Source organism: Agelaius phoeniceus, unplaced genomic scaffold, assembly GCF_051311805.1.
Source record: "Agelaius phoeniceus isolate bAgePho1 unplaced genomic scaffold, bAgePho1.hap1 Scaffold_105, whole genome shotgun sequence".
Lineage (NCBI taxonomy): Eukaryota > Metazoa > Chordata > Aves > Passeriformes > Icteridae > Agelaius > Agelaius phoeniceus.
The window spans coordinates 3,125,502-3,142,892 of record NW_027509873.1 but is presented as its reverse complement, the minus strand read 5'-3'; positions in this window follow the sequence as shown (position 1 = coordinate 3,142,892).

Here is a 17,391-nt window from a genome sequence, read left to right as displayed (position 1 = left end):
GAGGTGAAATGCTCATGAAGCTCTGATGTACTGAGGGGTTCTGATCAGTCACAGAATATTCCCAAGACAAGGATTTTGATAAAAATGAGGAAATTTCCCAAGAGTTTGTATTCAGTTTCCTACTATTGGAGAATGGCAGGGAGGAGGGATAAATATTAAAGGAACATTATGGATTTTGACAAGTGCCTGAGACATCTGAACTGTTACTTTTAGTGATCAATAGGTTCACAGGAGATCCCTAATGTGCTTTCAGCCACTCCTCTGCCCATGGCCAGGACCGGCATCACCTTTGCTGGACCCATGAGATTCAGTCTGAGCTGTCCTTTCTCCAAGCTGCAAACAGAACCTGCCCCCAGCCCATGCCCTGCAAACAGGCTGTAGGGGCACAGGGAGTGCACAGAGATTTGGGGTCTGTGAGTGCTGGTGTGGAGAGATCGGGCACAGGGAAACACCTGCAGGAGGAAAGTCTCCAGGAAACAGAGAGAAGATCAGGGAAGGAGAGAAAACAAAACCCAGCAATGCTGTGGCAGGCTAAGATTAGAGATGTCCACAGGATCCCCTGCAGTGCAGCCTCTCCCTCTGAACAAGCCCCCTCCCTCCTGTGCCCCAGCCAAGCCTCTGCCCTCAGGGCCGGGGCTCCAAGGCGTGCAGCCCCTCCTGTGCAGGCAGAGCTGCAGCAGAGCCGTGGGGCAGCTCTGCAGCCCCGGGCCCAGTTCCCTCTGCAGAGCACAGGGCTGGGAGCAGCTGCCGGGCCCTGGGGGCTCTGGAGGGGGCACAGCTGGCTCAGGGTGATGCTGTCCCCAGGGCCCGGCTCTGGGCAATGCTGTCAGTGCAGCCAGGGAAGGAGCTGCATCTCCCACAATCCAATGCCATCAGAAGGACACTTGGGAGTCTCCCTGAGATTTCAGTCCAAGCTGGGAGCTCCAATCCAGGGTGCAAACCTGTCCTAGAGCATCTTGGAGTCATGAGATTGATAGGGAAAGGCAGAGGTGTTCTGACTCTGAAAATGCTGCTGGGTTGGTGAAATGAGCAATGTGAGTCCTTGGCTACAAATGTGCAGCTGGGCTGGGGTGGATCCATCTGCTCTCAGCAGTACCTGGTGACATTTTAGGGGAAGCATGGGAAGGTGATCACCCTCCACCGGAGACAGGTTAAAGCCCAGAGAAACTCTGAACAGGTCACAATGACAGACCATCTCTCCTCAGTCTCCACTCATCACTCTGCCTCACAGAACTTGCTCTGTTCTCCCTGAGTGCAGCAGAAATGCTGAGGGCTTCTGATATCCAAAAACACCAGAAGAGGTGTGGGGAAGCTTATAGGAAAAACCCCAGAACTCTTGAACACAAAAGGATGTCTCTGTGTGTGTTTTGGGGAGAGTGTATGGGAAATGGCTTTGATTTTGGTTACAGGGATGTCCTCTAACTCTTCACTGTCCTTTCTCCATGAACAGGTCCCCATGGCCAGCCCCAGCAAATGTCCAACAGCAGCTCCATCAGGCACTTCCTCCTGCTGGCATTGGCAGACACGCGGCAGCTGCAGCTCCTGCACTTCTGCCTCTTGCTGGGCATCTCCCTGGCTGCCCTCCTGGCCAACGGCCTCATCATCAGCGCCGTAGCCTGCGGCCACCACCTGCACACGCCCATGTTCTTCTTCCTGCTCAGCCTGGCCCTCGCTGACCTGGGCTCCATCTGCACCACTGTCCCCAAAGCCATGCACAATTCCCTCCGGGACACCAGCACCATCTCCTACTCAGCATGTGCTGCTCAGCTCTTTTTCTTTCTGTTCTTTATCACAGCAGGGTATTCACTGCTGACCATCATGTGCTACGACCGCTACGTGTCCATCTGCAAACCCCTGCACTACGGGACCCTCCTGGGCAGCAGAGCTTGTGCCCACATGGCAGCAGCTGCCTGGGCCAGTGCCTTTCTCCATGCTCTCATGCACACAGCCAATACATTTTCCCTGCCCCTGTGCCATGGCAATGCCCTGGGCCAGTTCTTCTGTGAGGTGCCCCAGATCCTCAGGCTCTCCTGCTCACACTCCAACACTCTCAGGGAAGTTGGACTCATCACAGTTAGTGCCTCTTTGGTATTTGGTTGGTTTGTGTTCATTGTTTTCTCCTATGTGCAGATCTTCAGGGCTGTGCTGAGGATCCCCTCTGAGCAGGGACAGCACAAAGCCTTTTCCACCTGCCTCCCTCACCTGGCCGTGCTCTCCCTGTTTGTCAGCACTGGCATATTTGCTCAGTTGAAGCCCCCCTCCATGTCCTCCCCATCCCTGGATCTGGCCCTGTCAGATCAGTTCTGTACTCAGTGGTGCCTCCAGCCCTGAACCCCCTCATCTACAGCCTGAGGAACCAGGAGCTCAAGGCTGCAGTGTGGAGACTGATGACTGGATGCTTTCAGGAACATTCATCTGCTTGCCAATTTCTGAAAATCACTTGTAATAAAAGTCATCTTTAATACTTCTTGTTGGTTTCAGTTTGGCAGTTCTTTTTCGTTGTTTTAGTTTTTTTTCATATTGTCCACAAAGAAATGTCATTGTTTGTGCCATTTCTCATTTTGTTTCTCTCCATCTTCCCTGTGGCCACAGACTGTGTCAATGAGCTCTTGGTGCCTTTAAAGGAACTAAAGGATCTCCCAGCAGAGTTTTCTGCAGAGATGCCCTTTTGTTGCCTTCTCGGGAGCTGCAGCAGCAATGTCTGTGTGCAGAGCGGGGGCAGATCAGGGCTGGCCCAGCAGCTGTGCCCAGCAGCAGCAGCAGCAGCACTTGGTGTTGCCAGTGCTGCTGCCGTGGCCCTGCCCCGCTGCCCTGGTGGCCCTGGTGTTGCTGCAGGGCCTGAGTGCTCTCGGGGCCGGGCACAGCCCTGGGGGTGGCAGTGCCGGGGCTGCAGCAGGGACAGGCCATGGGCACTGCTGGGGCAGCGCTGACGCCTCAGGCCAGGCCCTGGGGGCTCCAGGCTCCTTGCCCAGGCTCTCTCAAGAACACGGCCAGGACAATGCTCAGCACAGAAACCCCCGTGAGCAGCCCCAGGCTGGCCGTGGGCAGGCTGGGGGCAAACAGCACGGCTGGGGCTCTGCAAGGGCCCTGGGGCAGACGGGAAGGAGCAGCAGAGCAGGGGCTGATCCATCCCCAGTGCGCTGCACAGCCCAGGGCAGCGTCCCAGAGCGTCCTCATGCAGCTGCCAACAACATCCCCCCTCTGCAGCCCTGGCCTCTCCCCCAGCTCACACAGGTGCCCCATCCTTGCAGGCACAGACACGGCAGCACTGGCTCAGCAGCCCCTGCTTGCATTGCCCACAGCAGGGGGAGCACCCCCATGCTGTTGCTGTGGGGACATGAACCTGAGGGAGCACAAATGCCATCAGCCCTGGGGCCAGCAAGGGCTGGGGGACACCAGGGAAACCACTCAGCTTTGTCCTGGCATCTGCAGTCAGCCAGAAAGTTTGTTCCCATCAGCTGGGAGTTTCCTGTGCCACTGCAGACGCTGTTGCTCAGAGCCAGGGCTGCCTGGCAGCCACCCCCAAACTGCCCTGAGCATTTCCTTGGCTTCACCTTTGCTTTCTTTCCTCTTCCTGATACAAATGTCTTCCCATTGCCCAGCCCTGTTCCCTCCCCTGCAAACAGCCCATCCCTGGTTGCCCTTTCCTCTCTGGCCCCACTGCCCATTGCAGTTCCTGACTTGGCCCCATGGGAACGTCCCTTGGGCAGCAGGATCATCCTACAAGTGCTGCAGGAATTGTCTGCAGGCTCCTGCAGTGCCTGCTGCTGCTCCCTTGCCAGAGGCAGCCCAGGCCAGGGGGGCACATCTGGGCTGCTGTGTCTGCCTCTGGGGCTCCCTGTTCTGGGCAGTGAGGAGGAGCTGCACAGGCTCTGCACGACTGACAGGATGGGCTCTGGGGCTGCCAGGAGAAGCTGAGGGCCCTGGGCTGCTGGAGCTCCTCAAGAGGAGGCCCAGGGCTCATCCTGCAACTGCTCCAAGGGTTCTTTCAGAGAATCCCAGAATCAGCAAGGCTGGAACAGGCCATGGAGATCATCAAGTCCAAGCTGTGCCCTGACACGGCCTTGTCTCCCCTGGGCCTCCTCTTCCCCAGGATAAACAAGCCCAGCTCCCTCAGCTGCTCCTCAAAGCTCTTGTGTTTCAGACCCCTCCCCAGCCTTGTTGCCCTTCTCTGAACACACTCCAGCCCCTCCATGTCCTTCCTAAATTGGGGGCCCAGAACTGCAAACAGCACTCGAGGTGCTGCCCAAGCAGTGCTGAGCACAGGGGAACAATCCCTGCCCTGCTCCTGCTGCCCACACCATTCCTGAGCCAGGCCAGGAGCCATTGGCCTTCTTGGCCACCTGGGCACACGGCTGGCTCATGTCCAGCCTGCTGTCCATCTGTCCCTGCAGGTTCCTTTCTGCCTGGCTGCTCTCCAGCCCCTCTGTCCCCAGCCTGTAGAGCTGCAGGAGTTGTTGTGGCCAAAGTGCAGGACCTGGCACCTGGACTTGTTCAACCTCACCTTGTTTGATTTGGGCCCTGGATCCAGCCTGTCCAGGGCCCTGTGCAGAGCCCTCCTACCCTCCAGCAGATCCACACTCACACCCAGCTTGGTGTCATCTGCAAATTTGCTGATTTTCTATTCTTTTTTACACATGTGGTAATCATTTCCCCAAAATCATTAACATATTTCCTCTCCCCTTAACCCATGTGTTCTTCTGTCCTGGGAGTCTCTCTGCTGGTCCCTGGTGCTCGTGGAGCCCAATGTTCCTGTGGGCCTGGCTGAGCTGGCAGGACACTGAGGCTGCTGAACTTCCAGTTCCCCTTCTCACACAATGGGCATTGTGTGCTCTCCACAGGCCTGGGGTTGTGGAGAACAATCTCCAGGGGTCAGCTCAGCTGGTGGAGACAATTTATCATCTGGTAACATGAGGTCACAGAGTGGGCTGTGACATCACAGAGTGGATCATGTGAGGTCATCGAGCAGCTGTGGCATCATAGACTGCATCTGTGACATCACAGAGCCAGCTGTGACATCACTGGGCAGAGGTCTGACATCACAGGGCAGACTATGACATCACAGACTCTGGTGTGACATCACAGAGCAGGCTGTGACATCCCAGAGGGGCGGTGTGACATCAGAGAATGGGCTGTGACATCACAGAGCAGGCTGTGACATCCCAGAGGGGCTGTGTGACATCCCAGCAGGGCTGTGTCAGGTCACTGGGTTGCTCACTCTGCCCCAGCTCCCCCTCACCGTTTCTCCCAACAAGTCCAATGCTGTCCATGCCCAGCGGGGTCCCTGTCCCCCGGGATCCCCCCGGCCCACCTGGAGCCACAGCCTCCACCAAAGGATGTTCCACAGGATCCACCCCAGAGCCTGACAGGGGACAAGGGGCCAGGGCTGTGTGACCAGGACATCAAGGACGGGGATTCTCCAGGTCACTGTGGCCTGGGTTGGGTTGCCCAGGGCAGGAAAGATGTCTGGCAGCTGGAGCAGGGTCTGGGAAGGGCCTCCAAGGTGGGGCTGGAGCCCTTGGGCTGTGAGCAGAGGCTGAGGGAGCTGGGCTTGTCCAGCCCAGAGCAGGGAAGGCTGAGGGGCTCCTCATCCCAGCCTGGCAGTGCCAGCGAGGAGGGGATGGAGAACACAGAGCCAGGCTCTTCACAGGGGGGCTGGTGGGAGACAAAAGCCAATGGGTGGAAGGGGAAAGAGGGGAGATCAGCCAGGGCATGAGGAGATGAAATGAGTCAGGCTGCTTTCAGCATTTCCTCAACACCAAGAGCAGCCTGACCTCCCTTCTCCATCCACCACTGACAGCTTTGCAAATCAGGAATTGTTGGAGCTGTTGTGCCCCCACACCAGGATGAGCATCCTGATACAAGAACTTAATTGTGTTTATATCTATTACCACATTTGTCTAAAATTAATTTTAGTATGGAAATCACCTGTGGAGGGTGCACTCATCAGACACTGCTGGGACATTGCACATAGCTCAGGGAGGAGCGTGATTGTTATTAAATTGTGTCCTGTTCAACTATGGTCTGCTGGCCTTGAAGAGAAACTTTCTGTGCCTCTGAGTCCCACCAGTTCCTGACCCCCAAAGGACACAAACCTGATGAGTTGTGGTTCCCACTCCAATGGTGGCACTTGGACCTTGCTCCATACCCAGAGCAAAGCTCCCTTGTCCCAGAAAGTGCCTGGCAATGCAGGGATGAACGAAATAGGACAGGCTGTGAGGATCAGGGGCAGGGCAGAGCCAGGGAAATGAATGACTTTTGCATTTTACAGAGCTGTGCCTCCCCTTGGCTTTGCTGGCTGACAATAAATGAACATCCCTCTGGTCTCTGGCAGCTCCTTCTCCAAGGAAAGCAGGGGGGAACTGGAGCCAAGGAGCTGAAACCTGCAGGTCCTGCCTGGGCTGGAGGGAGCTCAGATTTGCACAAGGCTGCTCTGAGTGCCAGGGCTTGGATGGGGGAAATGGTGGGATGGGGGTAGGGACAGAGTCTGATTGATTGTCAGACATAAAGGGTCTTGATTTTCATATCTATTCCAAATGCATGAGGAGGTACTTGGATTCAGTATCAACTGGAGATTGCACATATCAATGAATTAACAGGAAAACCTAAACAGAACCAAAAAATATTTCCTCACTGTCTTTGTAAATATAATATATTCACTTGGAATGCAGTTCTGAAATCTGTCCCATTAACCAGAAAAGATTTGGAAATGTAAATCAGATTATTCCCAGAGGCTCAGCTTGTTAAGGTGTGCTGAATGTCAATGAGCTCTGGGGCACTGAATTCCTTAACTGAAGAGCTGAAGGCTGAACAAGCCTCTGGAGAAGTAAAATTCAGCAGCAGCCTCCAAGTTTTTAGAGTGTATGGAGGACAACTTTTTGTCACAGCTGGTGAGTGAGCCCAGCAGGGGAGGGACTATGCTGGACCTGTTGTTTGGGATTAGAGATGGGCTGGGGGGAGATGTGGTGGTTGGAGGCCGCTTGGGGCATAGTGACCATGAAATTATAGAGTTCCCAATATTTGTGAAATCAGGAGGAACATCTATAAGACTCTTACATTGGACTTCTGGAGGGCAGACTTTGGCCTGTTTAGGAGACTTATTCCGAGAGTTCCTTGGGAAGCAGCCCTTAAAAACAAAGGAGTTTGGGAAGGGTGGGTGTGCTTCAAAACAGAGATCTTGTGGGAACAGGAACAGACTGTCCCTGTGTGCTGAAAGAAGAGTTGATGAGGCAAACATCCAGCCTGGATGGGCAAGGAGGTTTTGATGGAACATAGGAATAAAAAGAGGATGTATCATCTTTGGAAGGAGGGTCAGGTCTCTCAGCAAGTATTTAAGGGGGTTGCTAGGGCATGTAGGAAAGAAATTAGGGAGGCCAAAGCTCAATATGAACTTAACTTGGGACATTTTTTAAGGGATAATAAAAAAATGTTTTTACAAATATATTAATGGCAAAAGGAAGGGTAAGACCAACCCTTGTTCTTTATTAGATGTGGGAGGGGACTTAGTAACCGCAGATGAGAAGAAGGCAGAGGTGCTTAACACCTTCTTTGCCTCAGTCTTTAGTGGGAAGGCTTGCCTACAGGATAACTGTCCTCTTGGGTTGGTAGACAGTGTCAGAGAGCAGAATGATCTGCCCGGGCCAGGGGCTGCACTGCCAGCCCAGAGCCACGTGGGGATCGCCCGGTACCGGCAGGGCAGCAGGGAAACCGGCACTGGGGCAGCAGAAATGGGCAATACGAGAGCTGGGGGTGCTCCAGAAGCCTGGACATGTTGGGAGCATGGACAGGGGGGACCCATGGATAGCCCAGGAGCCTGAAACAGGGACCCCGGACAGTGCTGACCCCTGGGACGCCTGTGATGCCAAAGTGGGGAGCCCAGAGAAGGGGAACCTGCGGGATTGCCAGCAGCCCCAGCAGCCCAGAGAGGGGAACACCAATACAAACTTGAACTGGAGCAACCCAGACAGGGGGGGCCTCCAGGAGCCCAAAGTGGAGAGACCAGAGAGGGGAAACTGAGGGCTGGGTGTTTTTGCTGCATCTTGGTCATTTGTGTATTTTGGGGGACTGAATCTTGGTGCTTTGGAGGTTTATATGGGTGGCAGATTCCCGGTGACTTCTAGGGATGGGCTTGGGCAGTAGGAACCCGCTAACCCAATGTGCTCATCCATTGTATTTTTCCCCAAACCAGGATTTCTCTTTCCCAAACCTTGGCTGGATGGAGAAGGAGGCTGTGAGGAAGAGGAAGATGTCCCAGGACACGCAGGCAGGTGAGGAGGAAGTCAGTGCCCCTTTCCCCCTCTCTCCTGCTCCATCTCCCAGCCCAGCACGGGCCCTGGCTGCAGGACAATCCTGCTGCCGATGCCGTCCTGCAGCCAGGGACACATTGGGAGGATCTCCTTCCCTCTGGCATGGAGGCAAATCCCATCCTCTCCTTGTCCTTCCTTCCCCAGACCAGGAGCTGAGGATGGACACCAGGGAGGACAAATCCCCATGGTATAATCTCATGGAAGAGGCTGTTTTGAGTGACTTCACAGCACAGGAATGCAAGAGGGCAGAAAATCCCTGGAGATCCCACACAAGGAGGGGCTGCAAGCCCAGCCCAGGGTGCTCTGAGGAGGAAAGGCCCACCCTGTGCCAGGAAGGTGGACAGAGCTTCAGCCAGAGCTCGGAGCTGGTGGCCCATGAGCAGCTTGGAGTGTGGGAAGAGCTTCAGGCAGAGCAACAGCCTGATCTGCCACCAGATGATCCACACTGGGGAATGGCCTTAGGAGTGTGGCAAGCGTGGCAAGTGTGGAAAGGGCTTCAGCTGCAGCTCCACCCTCATCATCCACCAGTGCATCCACACTTGGCAGAGGCCCTACCAGTGTCCTGAGTGTCTGAAGAGGTTTCAGAGCAGCTCCCACCTCCTCCTGCACCAGCGGATTCACACTGAGGAGAGGCCCTTCCGCTGCCCTGACTGTGGGAAGGGATTCAAGCACAACTCCACCCTTGTCAGGCACCGGCGCATCCACACCGGGGAGAGGCCCTACAAGTGCTCTGAGTGTGGGAAGAGCTTCAGCCAGAGCTCTCACTTGAACAAACACCAACAGAGGCACCGGTAAGGGAAGCCCTGGAATGACTCGACTGAAGGAGGAGCTTCATGCACTGCTCCAGCTTCATCCCCTATTGGAGGACGCACGTTGGGAAGAGCTCTGGTGATCCATGTTCCCTGTTATCCATGATGGGAAGACACCTGTCCCTTTTCCTGCCCCTGCCTGTGACATGATGGGAGATGGAAGAACATGAGGGTCTGGCCATGGCTGTGTCATTACAGTCACTCCCACCTCAGGTCATTGCCAGGGGCAGGAAAGGGACTCTCTCTCTCCCTGAGAAGAAAGGTGTCCTTTCCAGGGAATACGTGGCCGGGAAGAGCCAGTGGGTGGTGATGTAGTTTTCCCTGTAAATAGCTTTTCTTATCCCTTCTGTTACCAATATTATTTCTGTTCCTTTTGTTCTTTATCTCATTGCTGTTCCCAGGAAATTGTTCTTATCCCAGCCTGGGATCTTTGTCTTTTGTGCTTTCCATGGGAGGTTGGAGGGCAGCAAGCGCAGCGTGGTTTTAGGAGGAGCAGGAATTTGAGGAATCCCATTCCTGAACCCCAGCAGGTGGAAACCGAGCATCCAAGCTGGTGCCAGCCCTGGTGGCCATGGCAGCAGCCTTGGGAGCGGGTCCCTGGCTGGGGCTGTGGGAACCTCTTCCCTCTGGTGCCCAGGGACAGGAGTGGAGGGAGCGGCTGCAGCTGAGTCGGGGCAGGCTCAGGTTGGATGTCAGGAAAAGGTTTTTGCCCAGAGGCTGCTGGGGCCCTGGCCAGGCTCCCCAGGGAAGGGTCCCAGCTCCAGGGCTCTCTGAGCTGCAGCAGCGTTTGGCCAGTGCTGCCAGGCCCAGGCTGGCATTGTTGGGGTGTCCTGTGCAGGGCCAGCAGTTGGACTGGAGGATCCTGATGGGTCCCTCCCAGCTCAGCCAATTCTGTGCTTCTGGGATCCCATGAGCCTGGGGATGGGACTGCCAATGGTTGCCATGGCAACGGGCTCTGGCTGCAGGCCTGAGCTGGTTTCCATGGCAACTACCCCTGGCATGGGGACTCCATGGAGCTGCCGAGGGACTGAGCATAGCAACAGGGAGCTGGTGATTGTTGCCATGGAAACTGACCATAGAAACAGGGAGATGGGATGGTTGTCATGGAAACTGACCATAGCAACAGAGGGTGGGCATGGTTCCATGGAAACTGACCATAACAACAGGGAGCTGGTGATGGTTGCCTTGGAAACCTACCATAGTAACGGGGGCTGGGGATTGTTGCCATGGAAACTGACCATAGCACCAGGGGGTGGGCATGTTTGCCATGGAAACTGACCATAGCAACAGGGAGATGGGGATGGTTGCCATGGAAACTGACCGCAGCAACAGGGGCCTGGGGATGGTTGCCATGGAAACTGACCACAGCAACAGGGGCTTGGGGATGGTTGCCATGGAAACTGACCATAGCAATAGGGGCTGGGGATGGTTGCCATGGAAACTGACCAGAGCAACAGGGGCCTGGGGATGGTCGCCATGCAATGGTGATGGTTGCCCGTGGCACTGCTGCCATTCTCTGCTGCTGCTGGGGCACTCGGGGCTCTGGCTGAGCAGCAAAGGTGACCCTGAGCCAGGAGCTTTCCTTGCCTGCAGCAAAGCCTCGGCACGCAAAGCCCTTCCTGGGGCTCTGCCCTGTGCCAGCAGGGATTGTGCCAGCGGAGCTGACCCGAAATTTCTTCTCCCAGGCAGCTTCAGGACACACAACATGGAAAAGCCAGAGCCCACTCTCAGCTCTGTGCAGTCCTCCAGCAGAATCCTGAGTGTGAAGCAGCCTGGGAACAGGGTTTAGTGTCAGGGGAGGGGAACTCAGAGCCCTTTCCTGCCCTGTGGGCTGAGGCTCTGCATTTCCAATGGCCCTGCAGCTGCCAAAGGGGCTTTTTTGGCTCAGCTGAGAACAGTTCTGCTGAGAGCCTGTCCTAAACCTGCTTTTTCTGCAAACGTGCCCAATCAATTCTCTTTTTTTGCAGCCCCAGGTCTTGTGTGAGTGCAAGTGTGACAACCGAAGGATGGAACAGCTCTACTGGGGGGAGTTCTCTTTTTCTTGATTTGTTTTTTTTGTTTATTTGGTTGGTTTGGCTTGATTTGGTTTTTTATCCTTTGTTCTGTTTTGGTTGGTTTGTTTGCGTTATGTTTTTGGTTTGGTTGTTTGGTTAGGGTGATGGGGTTTCTTTTGTTTTCATATGGTTTTGTTTGGTTTTTTGTTGGTTTTTCATATTTTGTGGTTTTTTTTTTTTATTTTTTGGTTTATATGGTTTTGGAGTTTTTTTTAATTATCTCTTCCTAGAAGCTCTGGGCAGAGCTCTGTGACTGTGTCTGACACTTGCCTGTGGCACTGTGCAGGTGGCCAGGGGGACCTTCCCCGAGCTGTGTGCAGAGGAATCCACATCAGCCCAGGCCGGGGTGGGCAGTGGCCGCTCAGTTCCATGGACTGGACGCGGCTCTGGACGCTTCCCTTGGAGCGACTGCAGGGAGGGAACGCTGGGGCTGTCACTGCTGGGGTGTCACACACAGGGGACACTGGGGCTGTCACCAATGGGGTGTCACACACAGGGAACGCTGGGGCTGTCACCAATGGGGTGTCACACACAGGGGACCAGTGGGGCTGTCACTGCTGGGGTGTCACACACAGGGAACGCTGGGGCTGTCACCAATGGGGTGTCACACACAGGGGACACTGGGGCTGTCACCAATGGGGTGTCACACACAGGGCAACGCTGGGGCTGTCACTGCTGGGGTGTCACACACAGGGGACGCTGGGGCTGTCACTGCTGGGGTGTCACACACAGGGGACACTGGGGCTGTCACTGCTGGGGTGTCACACACAGGGGACACTTGGGCTGTCACTGCTGGGGTGTCACACACAAGGCAACGCTGGGGCTGCCCCACTTCTGCCCTGTCCCCAACAGCTCTGCCAGCACCTTGAGGGAACACAAAGGTTGAGCCAAAGGATGAGAATTGCAGAAGGGGATGAGCTGGGAGGGACCCAATGGGATCATCAAATCCCAGAATCACAGAATCAGAGAATTACTGGGTTGGAAGAGACCTTCAAGAGCATCAAGTCCAACCCATGCCCGAACACTTCAACTAAACCATGACACTGAGTGCCACATCCAGCCTTTTATAAACACATCCAGAGAAGGTGACTCCATTACCTCCCTGGGCAAACCAATCCAGGACTTTATCACACATTCTGTGAAAACCCTTCTTCCTAATATCCAACCTATATTTCCCTTGGTGCAGCTTAAGATTGTGTGCTCTGCATCTGTCAGTTGCTGCCTGTAGAAAGAGACTGACTCACACCTGACTACAACCTCCTTTCAGGAAGGTGGAGAGAGTGGTAAGGTCACCTCTGAGTCTCCTTTTCTCCAGACTGAACAACCCCAGCTCCCTCTCCTCACAGGATTTGTGTTCCAGACCCCTCCCCAGCCTTGTTGCCCTTCTCTGGACACGCTCCAGCCCCTCCATGTCCCTCCTAAGTTGGGGCACCCACAACTGGACACAGCACTCAAGGTACGGTGCCAGTACAGGGCAAGAATGCCAAGTACACCAGAGCCAGGTACAGGTGGAGAAAGATCTCCCTGCTCCTGCTGGCCACACTGTTCCTGATCCACACCAGGAGCCCTTGGCCCTCTTGGCCACCAGGGCACTCTGCTGGCTCATGTTCGGCCGGCTGCCAACCAGCACCCCCAGGTCCCTTTCTGCCTGGGCACTGTCCAGCCACACCGTCCCCAGCCTCTGGCCTTGCAGGGGTTATTGTGGCCAAAATGCAGGACTCGCCACTTGGACTTAATTAACTTCATCTCATTGGACTCTGCCCCTCCCTCCAACCATTCCAGGTCTCCGTGCAGAGCCCTCCTACCTTCCAGGAGATGGACACACGCTCCCAGATTAGTGTCATCTGCAGATTTACTAATGAAAGACTCAAGCCCCTCATCCATGGTGTCAATAGAAATATTGAACAGAGCTGGCCCCAGCACAGAGCCCTGAGGGACACCACTGGTGCCTGGCCCCAGCTGGATGCAGCACCGCTCACCACCACTCTCTGGGCCCAGCCAGCCAGTTCTGAACCCAGCACAGACTGCTCCTGTCCTAGCCCTGGGCTGCAGCTTTTCCAGGAGTGTGCTGGGGGAGACAGTGCCAAAGGCCTTGCTGGAGTCCAGGCACACAACACCCACAGCCTTTCCTGCATCCACCAGGAGGCTCACCTGGTCATAGAAGGAGACCAGCTTGCTCAAACACGACCTACCCCTCCTAAACCCCTGCTGGCTGGCTCTGATCCCCTGGCCATCCTGGAAGTGCTGGCTGATGACACTCACTAGAAACTGTTCCATTGCCTTACCGGGTACTGAGGTCAGGCTGCCTGGCCTATAATTGCCAGGATCCTCCTTCCCACCCTTGTTGTGAATGGGTGTCACATTGGGCAGCTTCCAGTCATCTGGAACCTCACCAGGGAGCCAGGACTGTTGGTAAATGATGGAGACTGGCTTGGCAAGCTCAGCTGCCAGCTCCCTCATCACCCTGGGGTGGATCCCATCTGCTCCCAGGGATCTATGAACATCCAAGCAGCTCAGCAGTTCTCTGACTGCCTCCTCCTGGATAACAGGGGCCCATTCTGCTCCCTGATGCTCCTCTATGATGCTGTAGCTGCTCAATGACCTCACACAACAAACTCTGGGATGTCATAGCCCAATCTGTGATCTCACAGAACCCACTCTGTGCTGTCACACAGCCCCTTGCTGACATCCCAGCTGCTCTGTGCCTCTGTGACACAGCCACAGAGGTGCCACTGTGACACAGCCCCCTCTGGGACATCCCACAGCCCCTGCCAGTGCTGAGCCCCTGGGAGCTCTGTCTGTGCCCAGCTGGTGTCCCTGAGGGGCCCTGGCAGTGCCCCAGCCCTGCTGGGCTGTGCCCAGGAGCTGCTCCTGGCCAGAGCTGTCTCTCTGCAGCTCTGCTGCCCTTGCCAGGAGCTGCCTCTGGGCCAGGAGCCCGGCCCAGCTCAGCAGCACAGACACAGCACCAGGACTTCAATGACCCTCTGGGGCTTTGGTGCTCTTTGCATCAGAGCCAGTCCCTCAGAGTGGGCTCAAAGACTTCTCAAGAACTCAAAGGGAGATTGAAATACTGAAGTTTCTTGTACTTTAAATAGAACCCTGTGAGGGACAGGACTGAGAAAGTGTCCCCAGGTTCCAGGGAGAGCAGAACAGCGGAGGCAGTAATGACAGCTGGGGACAAGCAAGGCAAAGGTGTCTCTGGTGCTGAGCAAACCTGGATGTGTTTCAGGAATGCAAAGGGCCAAGGCCTGAGCCCCAGCCCTGGCCAGGCAGATCCTGTCCCTCCCTCCTTGCTCAGGCTCTTCCCGGGATGGGCACTGGCATGTGGGGATGGGCAATGCCAAGGGCAGGAGCATGGGGCGGCCCCTGCCAGGCTGCTGAGCAGGGACAAGGAGGCCATGAGGCCCCAGGCCTGCAAGGGTCACTTGTCCCCTCCTCACGGCTCAGGCCCAGGGCCAGCAGCCATGGCCAAGGTGCTGCCCAGGTTGGCTCTGGCAGGGCTGTCTTGCAGCTGCTGCCCATCCCTGTGCCCTGTGCAGCCCAGGCTGTCCTACAGTGTCCCTGCCCTGGCCTCTGTCCCTGCAGGCTCTCGGCATCCCCTGGCTGCCCCACCTGGCTTGGCCCTTCCTTTGCTGGCAGCTCTGCCTCCTGCCTGCCCCTGCCTGCCCACACAAAGCCTTGGGCTGCTCCAGGCTCCTGCTGGGGACGTGCTGCACCACAGCCCTGCCCTGCCAGGGAAATTCCTTTCTCCTGGTGCCACTCTGGGCCTCCCCAGCTGCGCTTGTGCTGCATTCTGCCCCAGCGAGGGGCACAACAACTCCCCCGGCCCCGGAGTCTCAGACCTCAGGCAGCCACTGGTGACCAACAGGGACAGGAATGCAACAAGATGGGTCCGGCTTTAGCAAAATCCAGGACCCTTTATTGTGCCAGGGAACAAGACAAGAAATGAGGGGCAGGGGTCGGATCATGGGTTTTACATGACAGGGTAGGGGTGGAGTTTAGGGTCAGGGTCCAATAGCAGGAGGAGCGGGGGACTGCAATGGGGTGGATCAAGGAGCAAACCAAGGGCAAAAAATAAGGTGGGGACACTGCAGTAGAATTTAAAGCAATGAGGGCACAGAAAAGGAAGAACATTCTGGGGCCATTCCTATTTTGACCAGATGGGGTGGAGTGTCTTTTCCCGGGCTTGCAGGGCCACGCCCCACAGGGTGGAGGGGTGGAATCTTTGTTAAATCTCGCCCCTCGCCCGATGCTCTCTGTCTGGGTAGAATCCCCGCCGCCTGGGGCGGGGGCACTCCACACCCTTGGTGCCATTCTTTCTTTCTCTGCCTGTTTCATACAATGAAGAAAAACTCCAGCATCTGTGGAACCACCCTCCAATTCCTTTCAGGCTACTCCTGTCCTCAGTCTGCACACAACTGAGCCCAGAGCCATCAGCCTCTACATCCTGGTTATGTGGTGAGGCCTCCCAACCCCATCTTGGGAGATTTTTGGGTCCTCAACGTGGTCTTTGTAAATGGAAACAGTGGTCAAAGTTATTTTCTCACAGATCTTGCAGTGACAGAACAAGGGTCAATATCTTTGTTACAGATCAGTAATGCCATGGTTGACTCTCCCAAGTAAGGGGCAAATATTAAGTATATGTTAAGAGAAGTTTTGCAGCTGTAGAGTTATGTTTTCCCTCTCCCTTGCATTGTTATCACAGGGTGGCCTCAGTAGCTGGGGCACTTGGGAGGGTCGGCTTGTTACTATGGCAGCACCTGACCTCCAATCCAGCTGTGAGAAAGTGATCTGAGCACCACTGTGAAATAAACACAGGCAGGAGACTTTTCTCCTTTTTAATGCCTTTATTGCAAGTGATGAGCTCTGGGGGGAGAGCTGACGGGTTCACGCTCACGCTGCCACTGCTCCCAGTGGTGACTTGGAGGAGGAGGAAGAGTGCAGCTTTGTCCACTGGTCTGTGGCCAGAGCTGGGGATTCTGTCCTCATGGGAGCATCAGGAATAATCCCTTGTTCACTTTTACAGTTTGACTCCCAGGGTCCTGCCTGTAGCTCAGGTCCTTCCTTGGCTAGGGCAAGGGGCAAAGAAAGGGTCTCAGCATCTTTGCAGGCTCTGGGCTTTGTTCCTCACATCCAGACATCACTTTGATCTCTTAATTCTGTGTTGGTTCGTTGTTTTTGGGGTCTTTTGGTAAGTTTGGAGGGGTGGCTTTCCCGTGGCAGGCTGGCTCCAAGGTCATTTGCATGCCCTCCCATGTCCCCCTGCCATGTCATCCACCTGGCAGCAGTCAGGGTGGTACTGACAAAAGGAGTAGGTAACTAAAAGGACTGGTGATTACAATAACAAACAGTTAGAACTCCACCCTGGCAGCAACTGGTCCAACCTGTTCACTCTGCCACCTTTTAAAAAAAATTGGCAGCTTTTTCTACTTGTAACAGTCCCCCCTCTTTTTCTTTGATCGGGCTTAAACTTAAGCTCTCATCAACTTGCAATTTCTGACTCATGAGCACAGAATTTCCTTAATTTTTTGTATTGATTATAAATTTCTTGAACACTCTGATAATCGTGGTTACTTAACTTTGTTCCCTTTCCTGGTTTCTTCAGGTTAACTTTTTTAGAGATCTTTAGGTTGGTCTGCCTGGCAGATACTACCATTTTAATGAAGCAGGGAAGTAAGCATAGTAAAAAGAGCAAACCAGCAAGTGTACCCACAGTGAAGAAAGCTACTTTTTTCCACCAATCTCCTTTGAAAGTCCATAGGTTATTCCAGCAACTGGAATCAAGTGTAGGAGTCCCTTCCTGGTTACTTACACATGCTAGTTTTTTATCTTGTTGGAGAGGTTTCTAATGATTGCTCTCTTCATCTCTAATACTGCCTGAAGCCTGATGATTCTGTTTAACATGGATATCGGGGCCCAATAACCCCAGGACCCATCTTGAGCCCAGGTGGCTGGGCCATAAGTCTTGATAATTTTTCTTGGGGTCCAAACCTGGCTCTTAGAATCTTGGATTCTCCCAGTTTCTATTGCATTTTGCCTCTTCTGTTTGGTTTCTCTTAAATCATTGTGTATAGGAACTCCTAAACTTGATCCAGTTTCATTCTAGTGGTGCAGCTGCCAGACCAGCTTCTCGGCAATTTAGTGCATTCTATAGTACTATAGATCAAAAACAGGTGTTTAGGGGCTCCCCAAAAATGTGTTTTTAGCTTCTGTTGGACATTC